The sequence below is a fragment of the Acanthochromis polyacanthus genome, chromosome 3 (assembly GCF_021347895.1).
Source record: "Acanthochromis polyacanthus isolate Apoly-LR-REF ecotype Palm Island chromosome 3, KAUST_Apoly_ChrSc, whole genome shotgun sequence".
Classification (NCBI taxonomy): Eukaryota; Metazoa; Chordata; class Actinopteri; family Pomacentridae; genus Acanthochromis; species Acanthochromis polyacanthus.
This window is the reverse complement of record NC_067115.1, coordinates 43,164,307-43,186,399: the sequence shown is the minus strand read 5'-3', so window position 1 is coordinate 43,186,399 and position 22,093 is coordinate 43,164,307.

Sequence of the window (22,093 nt, the reverse complement as noted above, 5' to 3'; positions counted from 1 at the left end):
ACTGTTCAAATGTTTGGGCTCATCCAGACAATTCCATGTTTTCCATAAAAACTCACACTTTTATTCATGTGCTAACATAACTGTACAAGGGTTTTCTAATCATCAATCAGCCTTTCAGCACCATTAGCTAACACAATGTAGCATTAGAACACAGGAGTGATGGTTGCTGGAAATGTTCCTCTGTACCCCTATGGAGATATTCCATTAGAAATCAGCTGTTTACAGCTACAATAGTTATTTACCACATTAACTATGTCTACACTGGATTTATCACTCATTTAATGGTATCTTCGTTGAAAAAAATGCTTTTCTTTCAGAAATAAGGATATTTCTAATTGACCCCAAATTTTAGAACAGTAGTGTAAAATTAAAATTGACTAACTGTATGAACAAAACAAAACAAGAAGCATCTGCTGAAGTGAACCATGAACGGCAGAAAACAGATCATAATATGGTAGAGTTTAAATACACAGATGACTGATTATTGTGCCACTGTGTGTGTGAATGTACGCCACACACTGCGGGCTGCTGGACACCTGAACTTCCCTCTGGGGAATAATAAAGTATCTCTATCTGTATCAGTGGCGGCTGGTGGTGAAATTTGTTGGGTGAGCTAACAAATGCATAATACCGATTAAATGGTTAACACAGCTGCAAAAGCAACATCACCTATGATATGCACAGCTGCATCAATTACAGGTACACACACACACACACACACACACACACACACACACACACACACACACACACACACACACACACACACACACACAGGCATGTACAGATCATTGATATACAACTAAGTTCAACCTCCAAACATCTCATCAGTTACACACGTGGACAAAATTGTTGGTACCCCTCAGTTAAAGAAGGAAAAACCCACAATTCTCACTGAAATCACTTGAAACTCACAAAAGTAACAATAAATAAAAATTTATTGAAAATTAAATAATCAAAAACAGCCATTACTTTTGAATTGTTGATTAACATAATTATTTAAAAAACAAACTAATGAAACAGGCCTGGACAAAAATAATGGTACCTCTATAAAAAATTGAAAACTATTTGACCAGAGTGACATGATTAACTCAGGTGTGTCATTTAATTGACATCACAGGTGTTTCCAAACTCATAATCAGTCAGTCTGCCTATTTAAAGGGAGACAAGTAGTCACCCTGCTGTTTGGTGAAAAGGTGTGTACCACACTGAACATGGACAACAGAAAGCGAAGGAGAGAATTGTCCCAGGACATCCGAAAAAAAATTATAGACAAACATCTTAAAGGTAAAGGCTATAAGACCATCTCTAAACAGCTTGAAGTTCCTGTGACAACAGTGGCTCATATTATTCAGAAGTTCAAGACCCACGGGACAGTAGCCAACCTCCCTGGACGTGGCCGCAAGAGGAAAATTGATGACAAATTGAAGAGACGGATCGTTGGAATTGTATCCAAAGAGCCCAGAGCAACCTCCAAAGAAATTAAAGGTGAACTCCAAGGCCAAGGTACATCAGTGTCAGATCGCACCATTCGTCGTTGTTTGAGCCAAAGTGGACTTCATGGGAGACGACCAAGGAGGACACCACTGCTGAAAAAAACTCATAAAAAAGCCAGACTGGAATTTGCAAAAATGCATGTTGACAAGCCACAAAGCTTCTGGGAGAATGTCCTTTGGACAGATGAGACCAAACTGGAGCTTTTTGGTAAGGCACATCAACTCTATGTTCATAGACTCAAAAACCAAGCATACGAAGAAAAGAACACTGTCCCTACGGTGAAACATGGAGGAGGCTCAGTAATGTTTTGGGGCTGCTTTGCTGCATCTGGCACAGGGTGTCTTGAAAGTGTGCAAGGTACGATGAAATCTGAAGACTATCAAGGCATTCTGGAGAGAAATGTGCTGCCTAGTGTCAGAAAGCTTGGTCTCAGTCGCAGGTCATGGGTCTTCCAACAGGACAACGATCCAAAACACACAGCCAAAAACACCCAAGAATGGCTGAGAGAAAAGCGTGGGACTATTCTAAAGTGGCCTTCTATGAGCCCAGATCTGAATCCCATTGAACATATGTGGAAGGAGCTGAAACATGCCATTTGGAGAAGACACCCATCAAACCTGAGACAACTGGAGCTGTTTGCTCATGAGGAGTGGGCCAAAATACCTGTTGACAGCTGCAGAACGCTCATTAACAAATACAGAAATCGTTTAATTGCAGTGATTGCCTCAAAAGGTTGTGCAACAAAATATTTAGTTATGGGTACCATCATTTTTGTCCAGCCCTATTTCATTAGTTTGTTTTTTTTAATAATTATGTTAATCAACAATTCAAAAGTGATGGCTGATTTTGATTATTTAATTTTCAAAATTTTTTATTTATTGTTACTTTTGTGAGTTTCAAGTGATTTCAGTGAGAATTGTGGGTTTTTCCTTCTTTAACTGAGGGGTACCAACAATTTTGTCCACGTGTGTAGAATGTTTCAGTGTGGAGTTATATTCTCATTAGTTTAACCCTTACAAGGCCATGTTTCTGGAGAAGTACATATACTAAAACCACCTAATCCATAAACATATCGATCAAGTCTTGCGAGGTCTCATTGTTGTAGACGTTCGCCATATTGAATTTCGGCCGGTACACGGCCCTGATAAGAGCTTCGTAATTGCGGCTTCGTTATAACGGCTTATACGGCTTTATCGTTTGAAATCAGCAAATTTGGGGCCAATATTTATATCTTATCAAACATATGGGTGTGTGCATATTTTATGTTAATTAGCAGAGATGGAAACTTGGACTCGAGACTCGGACTCGACTTGGGACTCAACTGTCTTGACTCAGGACTCGACTCGGGACTTTAGTGCAAAGATTTGAGACTCGACTTTGACGTGCAAACCAAAGACTTGGTCCCACCTGTGTTAATTAGCAATCATAAACAAGTCACACGTGTTGAGCCGAGAATGTTCGGTTTTGGCTGTGTGTACGAGTAAGCAGGAACCGAGTATACTCGGTCCCGGCTTTTTAAGGGTTAATATAAAAAACCACATTAGTGTATCTGTAGTCAGCAGTACCTCCAATTTGTCTGACGAGGCGTTTTTCACTCTGAACATATTTATCTTTTTATTTTTCGGCTTTATCTAATCTATTCAGATTTTTTATAAGCCCAGTCTCATATTTAAGTCTTTCCTTGAAACAATAATAATACTCTTTTCTGGTTAGTATTAAAGTTCTGTGTGTTCATGACAACTGACTACCAGCTCTGATGATGACCATGGCCGAATGTCAAAGTGTTTACTTCATATACACCACTGTTCAAAAGTTTGGGCTCATCCAGACAATTCCATGTTTTCCATGAAAACTTCTGAACGGTGGTGTGAGTGTAAGCCTATTGTTGGTCCACCCTCTGTACATCTTCGTTCTGTTGTCCTGTCCTGAAACTAGAGGCCTTTTTCAGACCTGTGATTGTGAAACTGAGGCTGTGCACAGAAGTTACTCCTTCTGCAGTCCACGGTCAGTTCTTTGGTCCCGTAATGTTTAAGTCCTCGTGGTTCTCTTTGCATCTCCCTGCAGACTGACTTGGTGTCTGTGGTTGGTCCACCATCGTGAGCTTCAGAGCTTTTTTTCAGTCATATCTGGAGTAGAGTGGACTGAAGACAAAGCTCCGTAGGACTCTAGTGCTCAGAGTCACGGTGGAAGAGATGTGGTTGCCCAGCTGAACTGACTGGGTCCAGTTGGTCTGAAAGAGAGGCTTGAGGGGAACCAAGGTTGTGTAGTTTGTTGACCAGCTTGGAGGAACAAACAGTTATGAAAACAGAGCTGGAAACTACAAACAGTGCCTTCAAGTATTGCAGGTGTTGCAGGTCAACTGAGCCAACAGGACAGAGGCAATTCAGAGATGTTGGCCAGAAAGCTTTGACTCAGGAACAGGAGCATCTGTTTTGAGGCCCTTGGGGACAACTGTCGATGAACACTGGAGCCAAATGCTAACCACAGGTTGTCAGCAGATAGCTATGCCATCAGGGCTATCAGCCTTCTGTGGCCTTTAGATCAGTGGGAGGCTGTTCTCCTGAAGGACACAGTTTTGGAGACTGTTGTTTTGGTAAAACTGGGCATAGACACTGTTCTTTACTGGCTGGTGTGGCTGGGGAGCTGATAACTGATTGAATTCCCCAGCAAGATCCAGTGAAGGTCAGAGTTTTAAAAGTTCTTCTGTGCAGCTTGTTTCAGACTTTAGCTTTGCTGATGTTTCTATTCAGGTTACTACAAGATGACAGCAGGTCATCAAAGGCTCATGGATCGAATATATTTCATTTTATTGTCAGGAGTAATGCTGTCAGTCTTTGCTGATGCTAGCACACGCTAACCCTGCTATAGAAGTCTACAGGTGCCCATGAGGCATTCAAACTCCAGACAGTGGCTCTTGTCTGTAGTCTTTGGCTGCTTTTTCTCTGTCTTTGTTGTTGGCTTGACACATTTAATCAGTATTTGGTTTAGACATGGACAGATTGTCCTATTTGGAGGAAATTGGAGGCTTTGTAAACATTTTTGTAAAAGTGGTCGAATGTCGTGTTTCCTCTGGTGTGACAGGAGACATTCTGGTGAAACTGTGTTGCTGTGATTGAAGTCTCCTGTAATAATTCTGCAGCTCGCTGATGGCAGCACAAAGTTTAGCACAACATCTCATGGTACATAAAACTGTACGTAAACTGCTTGAATATGTGCAATCATCAGAAACTCCAGGAAGGCAGAGAGTGATTAGCAACCACAATAAATTATATATAAAAAGGAAATCTAAAATGATCAATGTATACCTCTATCATTGTGTTGTTTTTTTATTTTCTGATGTTTTCTCCTAAAGTTATAGTGTCCATCCAGGTCCATCATGCTCTTTTGATGGCCTCTTTTCAGTGAGAATTAAAGTATTGCAGTGTAATAACAAGAGATCAGACTTTTAATCTATTTTCCTTGGTAGTGAGTAAACATTAGCCAGGACGATGCCTGGTAGTGTTTGTGGGAAAGCCTTTAATCTCAGCTGTTTATAGTTTCTGCATCAGTGCCCTGTTCTTCCAGTCAGCCACAGCTTCTGTTTTGGGGGTATTTTTGTGATCTCTGGGAATAGATGAAACCAGAATTCCCACTGTCCAACAGGCCTCCCATGCTTGATGTTAACCAGCTGTGAAGCCACCAAAAGAAATGCTAGTTGATGTCATGATTTCTCTGTTCTGCTGTTTTGTTTTTATTTTTTTTGTGCTTTTGGGGTCATCTAAACTTAACATCTTACCTAGAAGTTCTGCCTTCATTGAAGATAAGATACGATAAAGATCAGCGACAGCTGGTATAAATGGGCTAACAGGGCTAAGCCCTCCCAGGCCAACACAAAAAAGATGAGAAAATTATTTTTTTAAATAACTTACAACAGATTGTTTTACTGTGTTGCTATTTGTGCCAGAGTTGGGAAGGAGGGAGAAAAGGCTAAGCTATGGCAGGCGTTAGCATGAACGAGGTGGATTATTTGCTTTCTTGTCCATTTTCCTCAATGTCTTTGGAGGAAAAGCTGGAAGTGAAGAGACTGGGATCACATCGGCCGTCGATGTGAGCTTCTTTTCAAATAAGGTAGGCCCATGTTGACCTGTTAAAGGACTGTGACACCTTGTTTTTGCTGAGGTCATCTGTTGTAGTGAAGGCGTGTTTTGCACTACATGTCACCAAACAGTTGTAATAAGACAGTTGCAGCAGGCTATCTGTGGGCAGTCGTTGCAGTTGGAACACGTTTTGTAGTGGTGTGTGTGTGTGTGTGTGTGTGTGTGTGTGTGTGTGTGTGTGTGTGTGTGTGTGTGTGTGTGTGTGTGTGTGTGTGTGAGTGTGTGTGTGTGTGTAGCCTTTTTGCTTGGAAAATGATCCAAATGATTCAGTGATTACTAAAGTAATCTCAGTACACAAAAGAGACATCTTTAAGTTGAGCACGTGGGTATTTGCTCTTATACACAATAAAAAAACATTTTGTTTATGCTTAACTTTTTCTGATGAAAGACTCAGTCCTCCTCAACATAAAGGATACTCAGTGAACCTTCACTTGAGAGATGGAGTTTGAATTCTCAGTGAAGCCTCAAATGAATGTGGACATTTAGTTTGACTATCTTCACATGTTTGAAACTCGTTCTTCTGCGGTACTTAGAAAAAAAACGAAAGAGGAAGGACCTACAGAAGGGGACTGTATATTTTCAGATTTTAACACAGTTGGAAAGATGCAAAATGTTGGCACTAAACAAATTGTTTTCCTACAATACCCCATCTCGTACTATCCTGTTCTACCAACACATGCTCTACATCTTTATGGATACATTTGGGCTTTTAGAGAATGTTGAGGAAGAAACTGTGTCATTTAGTCACTGGGTTTTACCTGTTTGCTGGAGAAAAACTGGACGTTCAAAAAGCATCCATGTGGGAAATGGAAGCTCAGGCCTTAGCCTGAATGTGGCATCAGGACATAATTTAAACATTCAGATTCTTTAACCCTTTAAGTTTCAGTCAATTCCAGCCGTTTTCAGTACAAAAAATATTCTATTTTTAAATAAAAAAATTACGAAAAATACAGGGAATATTGGACGGGCATCGCGAAGTGCATTTCCTTGAAAACGACCGATTCGGGGATTATATACCAACTTCAGGACATGTTTTGGATAAAATAGTTTACTGGCTTGTGTCATCTGGATGTAAAAGGTTGGATTATGGCCGTTTTTTGTGGAATCTTTTTTTGTGTGTAATAATAAACCCGGAAATGTGAGTCGCGCTGTGTGCGTTGAAGCCGTGTATAGAGAACGGATGGATGAATATTTGTTTTTGTCGGACAAATGTGTTTTTCTCACCCGCTGTGGTAATCGCATCTGAAAGTGGTTTATACCGGCGGATTCATGAGAATCTAAGCTTTCCATCGGCGTATAGTGTTTGTATAATCGTGTTTGCAGCCGTCGGACATTCTTGAAATTCCTATGCAAATTAGTAAGTGTACCGCCGGCGGTACACTGAAGCTTAAGGGGTTAAACTTCTATTTAAAAATTCACAATTAGGAAGGAGAGGGATGAAAAAAGACTTTAAAGTAACAGAAAAGGGCTTCATTTTAGTTGGTTCCACGTCAGGGACACAACAGTGGATGTCCTGTTTAATACAACAGTTTATTTGCATCCGAAAGCCAATGCTTCCTCTGCCTGCAGTGTCATCCATGATGTGGTGCAGAAACTGCAATCTGTATCACCTGATGCACCGATCTTTGTACTGGGTGATTTTAACCATGTCTCCCTCAAAAAGACACTACCTGACTTTTATCAATATGTAACCTGTCCAACTAGGCGGGATAAAATTATTGATCTTTGTTATGGATCTGTTAAGGAGGCATATAAATCTCTCCCATCACATCCCCTGGGCTCGGGGATCACAACTGTGTGCATCTCCTACCTACATACAGAACTGTATTAAACAGGGAAAAGGTCCATACAAGAGACATTAAGGAGTGGACTGAGGAGGCTGTACATTGCCTACAAGAGTGCTATGATTGCACTGACTGGGATATGTTTAAAGAAGCCTGTGGTGAGGATCTTGATGAACTTGCCGACGTCACTTGTTCATATGCCGACTTTTGCAGAGACATGATCATTCCCTGCAGGCGTGTAAAAGTGTTTCCAAATAACAAGCCATGGATCACCAAGTCGGTTAAGGTTTGTATACAGGCTAAGAGACTGGCTTTTAAACAAGGAGCAGCCTCCGAGCTGCACACAGCCACTAAGGAGCTGAAAATAGGGATCTTAAAAGCAAAGCAGGACTACAAACGGAAGCTGGAGAACAAGATGGCTATGAATAATCTTGGATCTGCTTGGTCAAGCATGAAAGCCATCGCAGGCCTCCAACACTCCAAAACCAGCAGTATCATCTCTTTAGATGGTTTTGAGTCAGACTTTGAATTTGCAAACACACTGAACTGTTTTTATACACGTTTTGATGCTTTTGATTTTAGTCAGGAAATACAGGAAGTGAGTCATAAAGTAAGTGACGATCAGCACTTTTTTATTTCCTTGAAGGATGCTGAAAAATCCTTCTGTTCCCTCAAAACAAATAAAAGCTATGGTTCTGATAACATCTGCGGCCGCTTGCTGAAATCTTGTGCAAAGGAACTGACCTCTATTTTTCAGCACATTTTTAATCAGTCTCTAAAGAGGCAGCATGGGCCAAGAGTCTGGAAGGATGCTGTTGTCATCCCTGCCCCAAAAAATAGCTTTCCTAAAACTCTCAATGATTTCAGACCAATCGTGTTGACATCGATTGTAATGAAATGTTTTGAGAAAATTGTTAGATCTGAAATTCTGAAGAACACTGAGCATGACCTTGATCCCATGCAATTTGCTTATAGATCTAACAGAGGGGTAGAAGATGCTACAGTTAGTCTATTACATCTGCTTTTTAAACATCTGGATGGGAAAGGAAAGGGGTGTGTGTACAAACTTTTATTTAATGATTTTGCATCTGCTTTTAATACGATCCAACCCCATGTCTTAGCCTCAAGGCTTTTAGACCATTTTAACATAAGTCACAATCTTGTGGGTTGGATTTTGAACTTCTTAACTGACAGGACACAGAAAGTGAGAGTGAATGGAACTTTCTCGGATGAGGTTACATCCTCCACTGGATCCCCACAAGGATGTGTGTTGTCTCCTCTCCTGTTCATTCTGTACACAAACGTGTGCCGTAGCAGCAGAGAGGATAGAACCATTTTAAAGTATGCAGATGACAGTTATTGTCAGCCGGCTGAAAAACAATGAGACGAGCCATGGACCAGTTGTTGATGATTTTCTGGAGTGGTGCAGTAAATCTTTCCTTGAGATGAACATCTCCAAAACAAAAGACATGATCATCGACTTTCGAAAAAACAGGGCTCCCAATCGAGAGGTCACAGTTTTAAAGGGTCAGATAGTGGAGTGTGTTAACACATACAAATATCTTGGAACTATCATCGACAACGAACTGAACTTTGAAGCAAACTGTGAAGCGGTGTATAAAACAGGATGCCAGCGCCTGCTTTGTCTGAGAAAACTATCCCTTTTTAACATTGACAGGACTATGTTGATCCTGTTTTATCGTGCTTTTATTGAATCAGTATTATCTTTTTGTCTTGTTTCATGGTTTGGAAATGTGTCCTTAAAAAACAAAAACTTTTTAAAACAAATCGTTAAATGGTCCAGCAAGCTGATTGGAGAGTCTCAGCTTCACCCAGAATCCCTGTATACCAAACAGTTACAGAGGATAGCTAACTCTGTTGTAAGAGATGATTCCCACCCTCTTAAGTGTGAATTTCAGAGGTTCAGGGTACCCGCCTTTAAAACCAGACATTACAAAAACAGCTTCATACCAGCAGCAATCTGCTATCAACAAATGAGCGAAACTGAAATGTAACTAATATAGTTATTCCTTGTATTGCTTCTCTCATCTTAATCTCATGGATGGCACATTTTTATCTAGCTTGGTCTGACATATTTTTAGCCATTTTTATTCATTTATTTATTATTTACTATGCGTTTAATTTATCTTGCTTTTACTTTGGGGCCATCTTCTTTGTTCTTTTAGCCGTAGCACTATTGTCACTTTGTCTTGTCTTGTGTTGTTTTTAGGTGTGTTACAATATGAGAGAACTCACTCACTGTAAACTGAATTTACCTAAGGGTACAGTAAATATTTTGAATCTTTGAATCTGTTCTGCAACTCACACATCATTCACAGACATGGAAACACAGTAATCTGACAGCAGCATTGTTGAAATTGATTGCACTACCTTTATCATATTCACTGCTTGTTGTGTCATTACTGGTCTGTTAGGCGAGCATTTCCTTCACTCCAGTTTGATTTCAGAAATCTTTCAGTGGTGTAATCAGGAGTTTTGTTTGAGTGAGCGTTTATACGTTTTTCTCACACAGGCAGATCACATTGAGAATGCTTCAGTGACCTTAAATCTGTCACACACTGTTAGAGTTGAATTTGTAAATACATTTATCATAATCGAGCCTTAGACCATTAACTGTGTGTGCATAGTATTTTACATGACTTTTTATAGAATACCACTCACTCACTTCTATCTGCAGATATCTCTCCCTCTCTCTCTCTCCCTAGTCTCCACATCCCAGTATATTTCCACTCTTTCAGCTTAGCACACCCCCTTGTGTAACTCGACCTATTTCTTATCTTATGCCATGTCTTCATTTCTGCTCGTGTATAAATAAACCTTGTATGGGAGCAGTCTTTGTAGCTCGCACTAATGTGTCTTGTTACACTGTGCTGTGTTACCCTTGCAAGTAAAATTACAGTCTCCGTGTTTTTCTGATTTGGTGAATATCTTCTTATGTTATGTGGGAGCTCTCAGCGGAGCTTCTCTCTGACACACACAGTCATACACATTTATGTATTGAATTATTTCTCCACAGGTCATTGAACTTCCGTAGAGTAACAGGGTGCAACATTTGCCTTTTTAATTTGTCACTTCTTTCAGAATTTAAATTTAAATACAATTCAGTCAAAGAGCTTCTCTCCTGTGTTTTCGTGTGTTTTTTTTTTAACACATTAAAACACCTGAAAGTGATTGTGGAATAACAAGAGACGTAAGTGTGTAATTTCCTTTGTCGATCGTGTTTTTATTTTCTTGTAAAATGATTAAGATTGTAATTGTCCATTATGATGGCACTTGTCTGCAGTTAATTATTTGGAACTTTGAAGCTGGAGTGTAGGACTTTAACATATAAATGGCTCTCTTGTCATTAGTGCTAGGTAAATATTTCTGTATTTCACAGTACATCACAGTTTTAAATCTGGTGTCTGTGGTGAGATTTCCAAGCTGCACTGTAGTTCAGTGGTGAAGTTCCTATTACTTTATTTTACAAAACATATCTGCTTCAATAAATCAATTTAAATTTTATTTTGTGTTTCTGAAAGTTACAGATAAGTAATAAGTGTGAATATTTAACTAACTTAAAATTTTCTATCCTAAAATTGATTTTACTGAACTTTGATTAAGCAAACTCAATTTTAGAGAGTTTACTAAAACTACAGCTTTCGGACACGCAGTGTTGCCAACTTAGCAACTTTCTTGCTAAATCTAGCAACTTTCCAAAGTGTCCTAGCGACTTTTTTTTGTCAAAAGCAACTAGCGACAAATCTAGCGACTTTTTCTGCCGTTTTTGGAGACTCTGAGAGGAAAACTCAGATCATTCTGCAGTTACTGTTTTCAATGAGCAGCAGGTGCTGCTGTGAGCTCCTCCCCGTCTCAAAGCACAGGCTGTCAGTCCAGTAACCCCCCAGTGTCTGATTAGAGGACACATCATTCCGCGGTCAGACGGCAGATGAATCGCGCATGCGCAGTCACTACAGATCCCATCCAGACTTACGGAGCGGGATATGAATGAAAATGTTTCTTCACTGTCATACTAAAATAAACCACAGCATTTAGCCTCTAGTAGAAAAACATATTTTGGGTGTTTTATGCTCACTTTTTGGTCTCTTCCACGACGTTATTCCTCTCCTACAACGTTGATTGCAATTACATGCAAACTGGGAAATATGCAAATTAGGCGATGACGTCATTTAGCGACTTTTCGGACAGCCAACAGCGACTTTCCTTACTGAGGAGTTGGCAACAGTGCGGACACGCCCACATCCTGCAGGACTAATGTGTCCAGGCGCCTTCCTTTGGTTGACTTGGTCTTCACAGAGAAGCTACAGACATGTAAGTAACCGTTTTCATTGCTCAAAAATAGGTTTTAGCCGAATGAACATGAGCCTGCTGCAATATTCAATCCCGACTTTAATGCAGAAGCATGGCTTGTCTTGTTTTCCCACTATGTTAGCCAGTATTGTAGGAAACAAGGTCAGTAATGTTGCTTAATGTGGTGTAGTGAAAAACGGCTAACCTTGCAAAGTATATTTCATAGATAAATGAGGTTTCTACTGTATATTATCCTCAAGTGTTGTCTTCATGATCGTTTTCTAGTAGGATTATAATTATTTTCATTCTGTTACTGCTGCTGTTATTTATTTTTTACTGCTACTGTAAAAATTCCAGCTCGCAGCTAGCTGTGCGCGGGGCTAATGCTAACATGCCAGCTAATCATTAGCAGCGCAGTTTGTAGTTCCTGTTCGATTCTGGCTGGATGGTTATACAGATTCAATTTCTAGGGCTCTCTTAAACACCGTCTTTGGAGCTCTGGATAGCGAAGCTAATGCTAGCAGTGCATGGTGACTGGTGGCTTCAACCGGGAGCATTTCTTCTAAATCGCTGTGGCTGCAGTACAGCTGTGGACGGGTAGGGTTTGAGCGCTGCACGCACACTCACAGAGTTAGTACTTACTGCTGTTATGGCAAAGAAAATGACTAAACGGCAGATAAAAACAACTAAGGAACGGCAGGCATAGGTGGTGTGGTTTGTGGAAATTGTTTTGTTTTTTATTTATATTCTAATAATCTGAGATAATGGATGTCAGATTTGCATGACCTATTATCATTAAAATGTACACAGGCTTGAAATATTTTACTGCCCATCTAAGTAAAATAGAATAGAGACTTTGAAGAAGAGGAGTTTTATTTTCAGCAAGATGTAGCACCCCCACACTACCATCGAGGTGTTAGATCCGTTAGATCCATCATGAACAACCTGAAATTTCTTCAGAAGAATAAGTGCAATTTTAACAATATTATGCCTCATTTATCATTTAGACATTAGAACCTACAGATCACAGTGGATCTACAAAGGAACACAACATTTAGTCACAGCTATGTGGAACTGAACAATATAGTATTTTACTTTATGACCAAAACAACTAAATAATGAAATAAAAAACAAAAAACAATAAAAACAAGACAAAATATTACAAAAACGAGACAATGATTTGAAAAATCGACAAGTGACACAAGCGAGACAAAAAACAATGAATAAAACGGTGGCGAAACGGTTAAGTCTCTGGACTTGTAAGGTCAGTGGTTCAAACCCCAATGCGACCACTGTTGGGCCCTTGAGCAAGGCCCTTAACCCTTTCTGGATGCTGTACTGTGGCTGACCCTGTGCTCTGACTCCCTCAGTTGGAGGGATATGTGAAAATCTGAATTTCCTCTTGTGGGATTAATAAGGGATAATAAAAACAAAAACACAAAATGACGAAAATAAGAAACAAAATGACAAAAATATGACATATATGACAAAAAAGTCAGACAAAAAACAAAATGACAAAAGAACAATTAACAATCTAGTGTTTTACTTTATGATCAAAACAACTGGACATGGTGCAGAAATCATTTTAAATTGCAGTTAATGTCTTCTCTGTAATTTTTACACTTTACAAAGTGTCCTCACAGGCCGGATTGGACAATCTGGAGGGCCGCTTTTCGTCCGCAGGCCACATATCTGACACCTCAGTTGTTGGGATGGCTTGTGGAGACTACATTGTTTACAGTTGACTGAAGACTGAGCTCCAGATCCCACCTGGTGCTCATCAGGAGTGACTGTCCTGGAGCGCCAGACCTCATCTCAGCTCTGATCCTTCACACCTCCTGACCCGTCAGATTGGTCCACCACCATAACTCCTCCTCCTCCAAGACCCCAGCTATCACCACACGAGTATAAATCCTGCAACCAGGATGTAACGTCGCCCTGGTGCCTCATGAGATGTAGTGTTCTATGTGTGTTGTGTGTGTGTTCTGTGTGTTCTATGTGTGTTGTGTGTGTGTTCTGTGTGTTCTGTGTGTGTTCTGTGTGTGTTCTGTGTGTTCTGTGTGTGTTCTGTGTGTGTTCTGTGTGTGTTCTGTGCGTTCTGTGCGTTCTGTGTGTGTTCTGTGCGTTCTTTGCGTTCTGTGCGTTCTGTGTGTGTTCTCTGTGTGTTCTGTGTGTGTTCTGTGCGTTCTGTGTGTGTTCTGTGTGTTCTGTGTGTGTTCTGTGTGTGTTCTGTGTGTGTTCTGTGCGTTCTGTGCGTTCTGTGTGTGTTCTGTGCGTTCTTTGCGTTCTGTGCGTTCTGTGTGTGTTCTCTGTGTGTTCTGTGTGTGTTCTGTGCGTTCTGTGTGTGTTCTGTGCGTTCTGTGCGTTCTGTGCGTTCTGTGTGTGTTCTCTGTGTGTTCTGTGTGTTCTGTGAGTTCTGTGTGTGTTCTGTGTGTTCTGTGTGTGTTTTGTGCAGGGCCGGACTGGGAAAGAAATTCAGGCCGGGAGATTTCCAAGCAGTCAGGCCACTTCCGCCACCACAAGGGTTGTCACGTAGGATAATGCCCCAAAATTTTGTTTTTTTCCTTCCAAAAATATGCCTTTTACAGTTATGTTATAGCAATTACAACACTACTAAACAGACAGTAAGTCTATTAAACACAACCATAACGACAGCTCCATACAGTCCAGTACTTTTCTCTTCTGTAATCTCTTCACTACCCTCACCAATTTTCCAATGTTTTCCTTTTCCTATTATTTATATAACATGTGGAATTAAAAATATATATATTCTTTTGTCAGCAAATCATTTAGATGTCAGCTGGTCATAGCTAATAGTATATGCAAACACCAATGTTCATTTTATAACTGAAAATTGTAAGTCAACTGCCTATCGTACCTGAAGAGGGGGTCTCAAACGTTTTCAGGCTTCCTGCAACCCACCTGACACCTGTGGAGCTTATTTGGGCCAGACATTTTTATTATATTTTGGCCTTTGAAGTCTGATGATGCATTTGTGAGAAGAACCGACCGTTTGTAAACTTAAGGGTGCTCCATAATCTTCGCTCCTTCCACTCTCTGGCCTCACTCTCATATCACCGCTCTGCAGTGCATGCTTCCCCGTTCTCGCTATGAAGGGGCGGGCCATAAAGCAACTAACCAATCATGGCACGTTTCTTCTAAAAAAATGTCACTTTGACCAATCCCTATCCTTCTGATTTAGAGCTCAGAGCACTTGCTTTGTGTGAGTGACAGGAGGGTGGGCGTGTACTCTGTAAGGCTTCTAGCGCTGCTGTCTCTGGCCTGTCTGCCAAAAAGCCGATCAACTTTTTTCATTGGCCTGCCAGTCCGTGGCTGGCCTGTCCAGGCAGGCCAATAAGGAGGCAGGCCACCGGGAAAAGTCCCGCCTCTCCCGATTGCCAGTCCGGGCCTGGTTTTGTGTGTGTTCTGTGTGTGTTGTGTGTGTGTTCTGTGTGTGTTTTCTGTGTGTTCTGTGTGTTCTGTGTGGTCCGTAAGAATTTGCTAGCAGTCCGCTAATCTGGTGAGAAGCTACTTGTGACTTCAGTCTTCATGTGTTGTGTCTTAAGAAATGTGTGGAAGCATCAGTTCATTTAGCTAATTATGCACACTTGACACATTTTTATTGTATTGGTGTCTGATGTTTGGTGTTGCGACTGCACTTAAGTTTGGATAAGGAGCATCATTGTGTTACTTTTGTTTAGCTACTGTAGTTTAAAAGTTCTGTTAGCTTTTGTTAGGTTTTAATTTGTTCCTTGATTTAGCAACATTACACCCAGCTGATAGCGGTTGGGTCGTAACATAACAAAAGTTGAAAAAAAATTGACAACAGCCAAGAATTATTTGACTGCACGATGGCAGCCATGATTTTTGGATAATATGGTTAGTTGGCGCAATGAACAAGGACAGATTGTGCAGCGACACATTGTGACTAAGCTTTCGTGTTTCTGTCTGCATGCTAGTATGTTGATGCAGTTTTCTTTTTACATTATGTTACATTCTCTTGGTTTGTGCTTTTAAACACACACAAACACAGAGCAGTTGGGATGTAAATGTATTAGAGTTGGACACTTTCTGTCATGTAAGGCACATCTGTGAGAAAACCAGTCATGGGAAATCAGTACATATCAGCAAAAAATGCCCTTCATGCCTCTCACTTGTTCTGTTCCTGTTAACTCTACAGTTAACTCTGTGTGTCTGCCTAATTCTTGTCATTTACCCCATCCTCTGTGGCTGCTTACTCTTTCTCCAGAAGAATAACCTCCATCATGTTGGCTCTCTGCTCTGTGTGTTCTTTTTCTTGCTTGCTTGCATTGTCCTCTTACTCTTCATCTGTTTAGTCTTATGCCTGTTAATCCCATCTCTGTGTGTTTTCTGCTCAGTGCCGGCCTACTTTTCCAGCTTTCTCCCTGGTGACCCTGTGGTTACTTTGCATGAGGAAACACCTTCACATTTATTAGCACTTTTTTGTTTAATATGACTGAGGTGCACCCCGGGCTGCCCTTGCTCTCTTGCCTTCCACCATCCACTCCAGGTCACCATGCCACCCTGAGGAATCCCTCCACACTGACCACTGTGTGTGAGGGAATCACTTTTGATTGAAGAGAATATGGAGTCGTAACTGGGATCTGGTTGCAAATCCTCACAAAAGCAATATGGTGTAACGTGATCACCAGTAGAGCAGCTCGTGCACTTCACTTCTCGGCTGTTAGAGCTTTGCTGGTTGCATCGGAATATGTTCTTTAGACCAATTTGCCCAAGAAGACCCTTGTGTGTTGCAAGGTGTTCAAGTGCTCTGCGTCGGTCATCCTCAGGAATGACTGTGCCATCGCGGGGCTGGAATACATTAGAAAACACCACAGCATAATTTTTCCAAGTCAGAATCTGATTTATGCTTTTGAGAATGTTCCTGGGATTTGTTCGGCTCGTGCATCTTTTGTCACACGGGGAAGCAAGAATATAGAAAAGCAATAAATCATCTCTGTTGTGATTGGCGAACAAGGCGCTGAAGTGCTGTAGCGTTCGGTACTCCGCATGATCTGCCCTTCCGTCGTCAACTGCATGAGGGCAGACTCTCTGGACGTCAGCCCATGTTTGAACTCCTCTGGGACATAGAGTCAGAACATGAGGCCACTGCACATGTTCATTGGGACACTGACTCACAACATTGGGCCATCTCAGAACTGTAGCTGCCACCACCCTGGTGCTGGTGTACACATTGCATTTCAGAATCTCCTCCTTCACTTGGCCTCCTGTGTCAGCGATTTCACTGATGTCATACATTTTTGTGTTCCTGTTGTACGGGATGCTCACAGCCAGGCTGAACATTGGATATCTTCTGTCAAAGGAAACAGACACACAGAAAGGAATACGTTACATAAAAGACCTCCTCTGGTGAAAAATCAAGCTTTTCACTTTGTTAAGGTGTTTCTATTTCTATTCTGGAAGACGTGAAAATAATAATCAACGATACTGTTTTTGCGATTTTTCAGTCTGAAGCTGCAGTAAACTGATGATATTCTTAACTAGAGATGCACTGAGAGGGCGCAGCACTCCGCCAAAGCTTTTCATTCCTCAATTTGTGTATTCAGAAATCACGACAACGTAGAATGTGGACATTTAATATAGATCTATCCACAAACTAAATTAAAAAATTAATTAAAAATTAACTTGTGGTGAGCTCATTTGTGTGTTATGCATGTGTATGCGATGTACGGATACCGAATCACGTGACCAAAATACATAGCAGGCAGCGTGAATTGATGCAGGCAGCTGACATTGTGTTCATTTGTTGTCATAGAAACAATGACGGTGTGTCTCACAGTGATACAGAAATCTTTAACAAATCCGTAGATCCAGACTATTAGCTGCATCACTTCCAAAACCTAACCACTTGATCCTTGTGTCATTTCTGACCTTCCCTAAAAATGTCTTCCAAATCTGTTTGTCCATTGTTGAGTAACGTTGCTCACAGATGGAATGACAGATGGACACACAAACCAACACCGATCGCCACATAACTCTGTTGCGTTCCTTGGCAGAGTAACAGAGACATACCGACAAAGCAGTTTTTCGACATGCTTTCTACCCCTTCTCTCTCTCTTAAGCAACCAAATAAAACTTGTAAGGACACTCCCTCCAGTTTACTGGTGTGCGGTTGTAAATGAAACACTGAAGTTGAAAGCAAAACTGTGACCTGCACCATGTTAATATGGTTCAACTTTGACTAAGGGTTTATTTATCAAGGCGATATCAGTCTTTTATTGCATGTCAGATATGTAGAATTCAGCCTCCACCCTGATTACTGCCTTAGAAAAACAAGTGAAACAGTCATTAAATTCCATGTGAATCCATTGGTCTGTTTTGACTAACAAACAGACAGACAGATATACAAATGTACGTCGACTCTGCCGTGTTCCTTGGCAGAGTAATAACACCAGTCAAACTAGACTGTAGCAGTCAGTCAAATATTACTCAGAGCATCTCACATTCTGGCACAGAGGTTTAGGCACCTTTTCAGTTTACTTCAGTTTGTCTGTCTCTTCCATAAATTACACTGTATTATTTTGAGGAGGACTCCATGAGTAAATGGTTCTTAATCCATTACTGACCTTCCACCTCCATCAGCCTCATAGCTTGGTCTGTACCTGGCAAAGGAATCAGATGTTAGTGGCACAGTCAGTTATTTGAAAAATCAGAAAAGAAGTTCATTGATGTGCTGTTTATATTATTTGTCAGAGAGAGGCTGAATATAGAAAAACACAATCATAGCATAATAGTACAGGCTAATATGTAAGACTGTATTAAACTAATTTATTATTTCTGTAAAGCCAGTTCAGTTTTCACGACATTAAAAAGTTGCTGCTCCTCAGACTGGTGTTATGTTTTGAAATTGTGAAATGGAATGAGAAATTTCACTTTGCCTTTTTATGAATATGGCGTACTTTAAATTGTGTGAATGTATTCCACTTTGAAGTGACAGAATACTCCACATGTAATAGGTTCGTGTAAGGCTTTGTAGTTCTGTGGTCAATTTACACTTTATAACGTCTTTCTTCTTTTCCTTTCGGCTTTTCCCTTCAGGGGTCACCACAGCGAATCAATTGCCTCCATCTAACCCTGTCTTCTGCATCCTCTTCTCCCACATCAACTACCTTCATGTCCTCTTTAACCACATCCATAAACCTCCTCTTTGGTCTTCCTCTAGGCCTCCTGCCTGGCAGTGGGAAACTCAGCATCCTTCTACCAATATATTCACTCTCTCTCCTCTGGACATGTCCGAACCATCTCAGTCTGGCCTCTCTGACTTTATCTCCAAAGCCTCTAACATGTGCTGTCCCTCTGATGTACTCATTCCTGATCCTATCCATCCTGGTCACTCCCAAAGAGAACCTCAGCATCTTCAGTTCTGCTACCTCCAGCTCTTCCTCCTGTCTTTTCCTCAGGGACACTGTCTCCAGACCAAACAACATGGCTGGTCTCACCACAGTTTTGTAAACCTTTCCTTTCATTTTAGCTGAAACTCTTCTATCACACATCACACCTGACACTTTTCTCCAGCCATTCCAGCCTGCCTGTACACGCTTCTTCACCTCTTTTCCACACTCTCCATTGCTCTGTACTGTTGACCCTAAGTACTTAAAATCCTCCACCTTCTTGATCTCTTCTCCCTGTAACCTCACTCTTCCACTTGGGTCCCTCTCATTCACACACAGATACTCCGTCTTGCTGCGGCTAACCTTCATTCCTCTCCTTTCCAGGGCAAACCTCCACACCTCTAGCTTCTCCTCCACCTGTTCCCTGCTCTCACTACAGATCACAATGTCATCTGCAAACATCATAGTCCATGGAGACTCCTGTCTAACCTCGTCTGTCATCCTGTCCATCACCATAGCAAACAAGAAGGGGCTCAGAGCTGATCCCTGATGTACTCCCACCTCCACCTTGAACTCCTCTGTTACTCCTACAGCACACCTCACCACTGTCTTACAGTCCTCATACATGTCCTGCACCACTCTAACATCCTTCTCTGCCACTCCAGACTTCCTCATACAAAACCACAGTTCCTCTCTGGGCACCCTGTCATAAGCTTTCTCCAGATCTACAAAGACACAATGCAGCTCCTTCTGACCTTGTCTGTACTTCTCTATCAACATCCTCAAAGCAAATATTGCTGTTGTACTCTTTCTTGGCATGAAACCATACTGCTGCTCACAGATGTTCACCTCTGCCCTTAGTCTAGCTTCAACTACTCTTTCCCACAGCTTCATCGTGTGGCTCATCAGCTTTATTCCTCTGTAGTTGCCACAACTCTGCACATCTCCCTTGTTCTTAAAGATGGGCACCAGCACACTTCTCCTCCATTCCTCGGGCATCTTCTCACTATCTAAGATCCTGTTAAACAACCCAGTCAAAAACTCTACTGCTACCTCTCCGACACACCTCCATACCTCCACAGGTATATCATCAGGACCAAGTGCCTTTCCTCTCTTCATCCTCTTCAATGTCCTCCTCACTTCATCCTTACTAATCTTTGCTACTTCCTGGTCCACAACAGTCACCTCTTCTACTCTTCGTTCTCTCTCATTTTCCTCGTTCATCAACTCTTCAAAGTACTCTTTCCATCTTCCCATCACACTATTGGCACCTGTCAACACACTTCCATCCTTATCCTTTATCACCCTAACCTGCTGCACGTCCTTCCCATCTCTGTCTCTCTGCCTTGCCAACCTATACAGATCAGTCTCTCCCTCCTTACTGTCCAACCTAGCATACAAGTCATCGTAAGCCCCTTGTTTGGCCTTTGCCACCTCTACTTTCACCTTACGCTGCATCTCCCTGTACTCCTGTCTACTCTCTTCAGTCCTCTCAGTGTCCCACTTCTTCTTAGCTAACCTCTTTCTCTGGATCCACTCCTGCACCTCCTCATTCCACCACCAAGTCTCCTTATCTCCTTTCCTTCCAGATGACACACCAAGTACTCTCCGACCTGTCTCCCTGATCACATTTGCTGTAGTTGTCCAGTTGTCTGGAAGCACCTCCTGACCAAAGCCTGTCTCATCTCTTTCCTGAAAGTCATACAACACTCTTCCTTTTTCAGCTTCCACCATTTGGTCCTCTGCTCTGCCTTTGCCCTCTTCATCTTCGTCACCACCAGGATCATCCTACACACCACCATCCTATGCTGTCTGGCTACACTCTCATCTACCACTACTTTGCAGTCACTGATCTCCTTCAGATTACACCGTCTACACAAGATGTAGTCTACCTGTGTGCTCCTACTTCCACTCTTATAGGTCACCCTATGTCCCTGCCTCTTCTGGAAGAAAGTATTCACTACAGCCATTTCCATCCTTTTTGCAAAGTCAACCACCATCTGTCCTTCTGTGTTCCTCTCCTGGATGCCAAACCTTCCCATGACCTCCTCATCATCTATGTTTCCTGCACCAACATGTCCATTGAAGTCTGCACCAATGACAACTCTCTCACTTCTAGGGATGCTCTGCATCACTTCATCAAGGTCCAACCAGAATTTTTGCTTCTCCTCCAGCTCACATCCTACCTGTGGAGCATACCCACTAACAACATTGAACATCACACCTTCGATTTCCAGCTTCAGGCTCATCACTCGATCTGACACTCTTTTTACCTCCAGGACATTCCTAAGAAACTCCTCCTTCAAGATAACTCCTACTCCATTTCTCTTCCTATCTACACCATGATAGAACAACTTGAACCCTGCTCCTAAACTTCTAGCTTTATTACCTTTCCACCTGGTCTCCTGGACACACAGTATGTCCACCTTCCTCCTCTGCATCATGTCAACCAGCTCTCTATCTTTTCCTGTCATAGTTCCAACATTCAAAGTCCCTACTCTCAGTCCTAGACTCTTGGTGTTCCTTTTCTCTCTCTTCCTACAAACACACCTTCCTCCCCTCCTTCTTCGACCAACAGTCGTCCATTTTCCACCGGCACCCTGTAGGTCGACAGCACCGATGGCGGTCATTGTTAACCCGGGCCTCGACCGATCCGGTATGGAAGTCATACATTTGATTTGCATGCTTGATTTGGCCAACGTTTGGCCCTCTGTTTTTATCCGGGCTTGGGACCAGCACAATAAGACACTGGCTTGTGTCCCCTTGTGGCTACATTTACACTTTATAACTAAATCAAATAAAAAATGGGTCTGAATCTTTCATTATCTATTTTGCTTGATTTCTTCAAGAAACAAACAAAAAGGAGAATTATCTGTCGGTCTAATTTGTGGTTGCTGTGGTTCAGGTGGAAGAACAGCTTGTCCACTAATCAGAAACACTTTAAGTGATTTGGCCATTGTAGACAAGTGCAGATTTACCATTTGTAATAGTT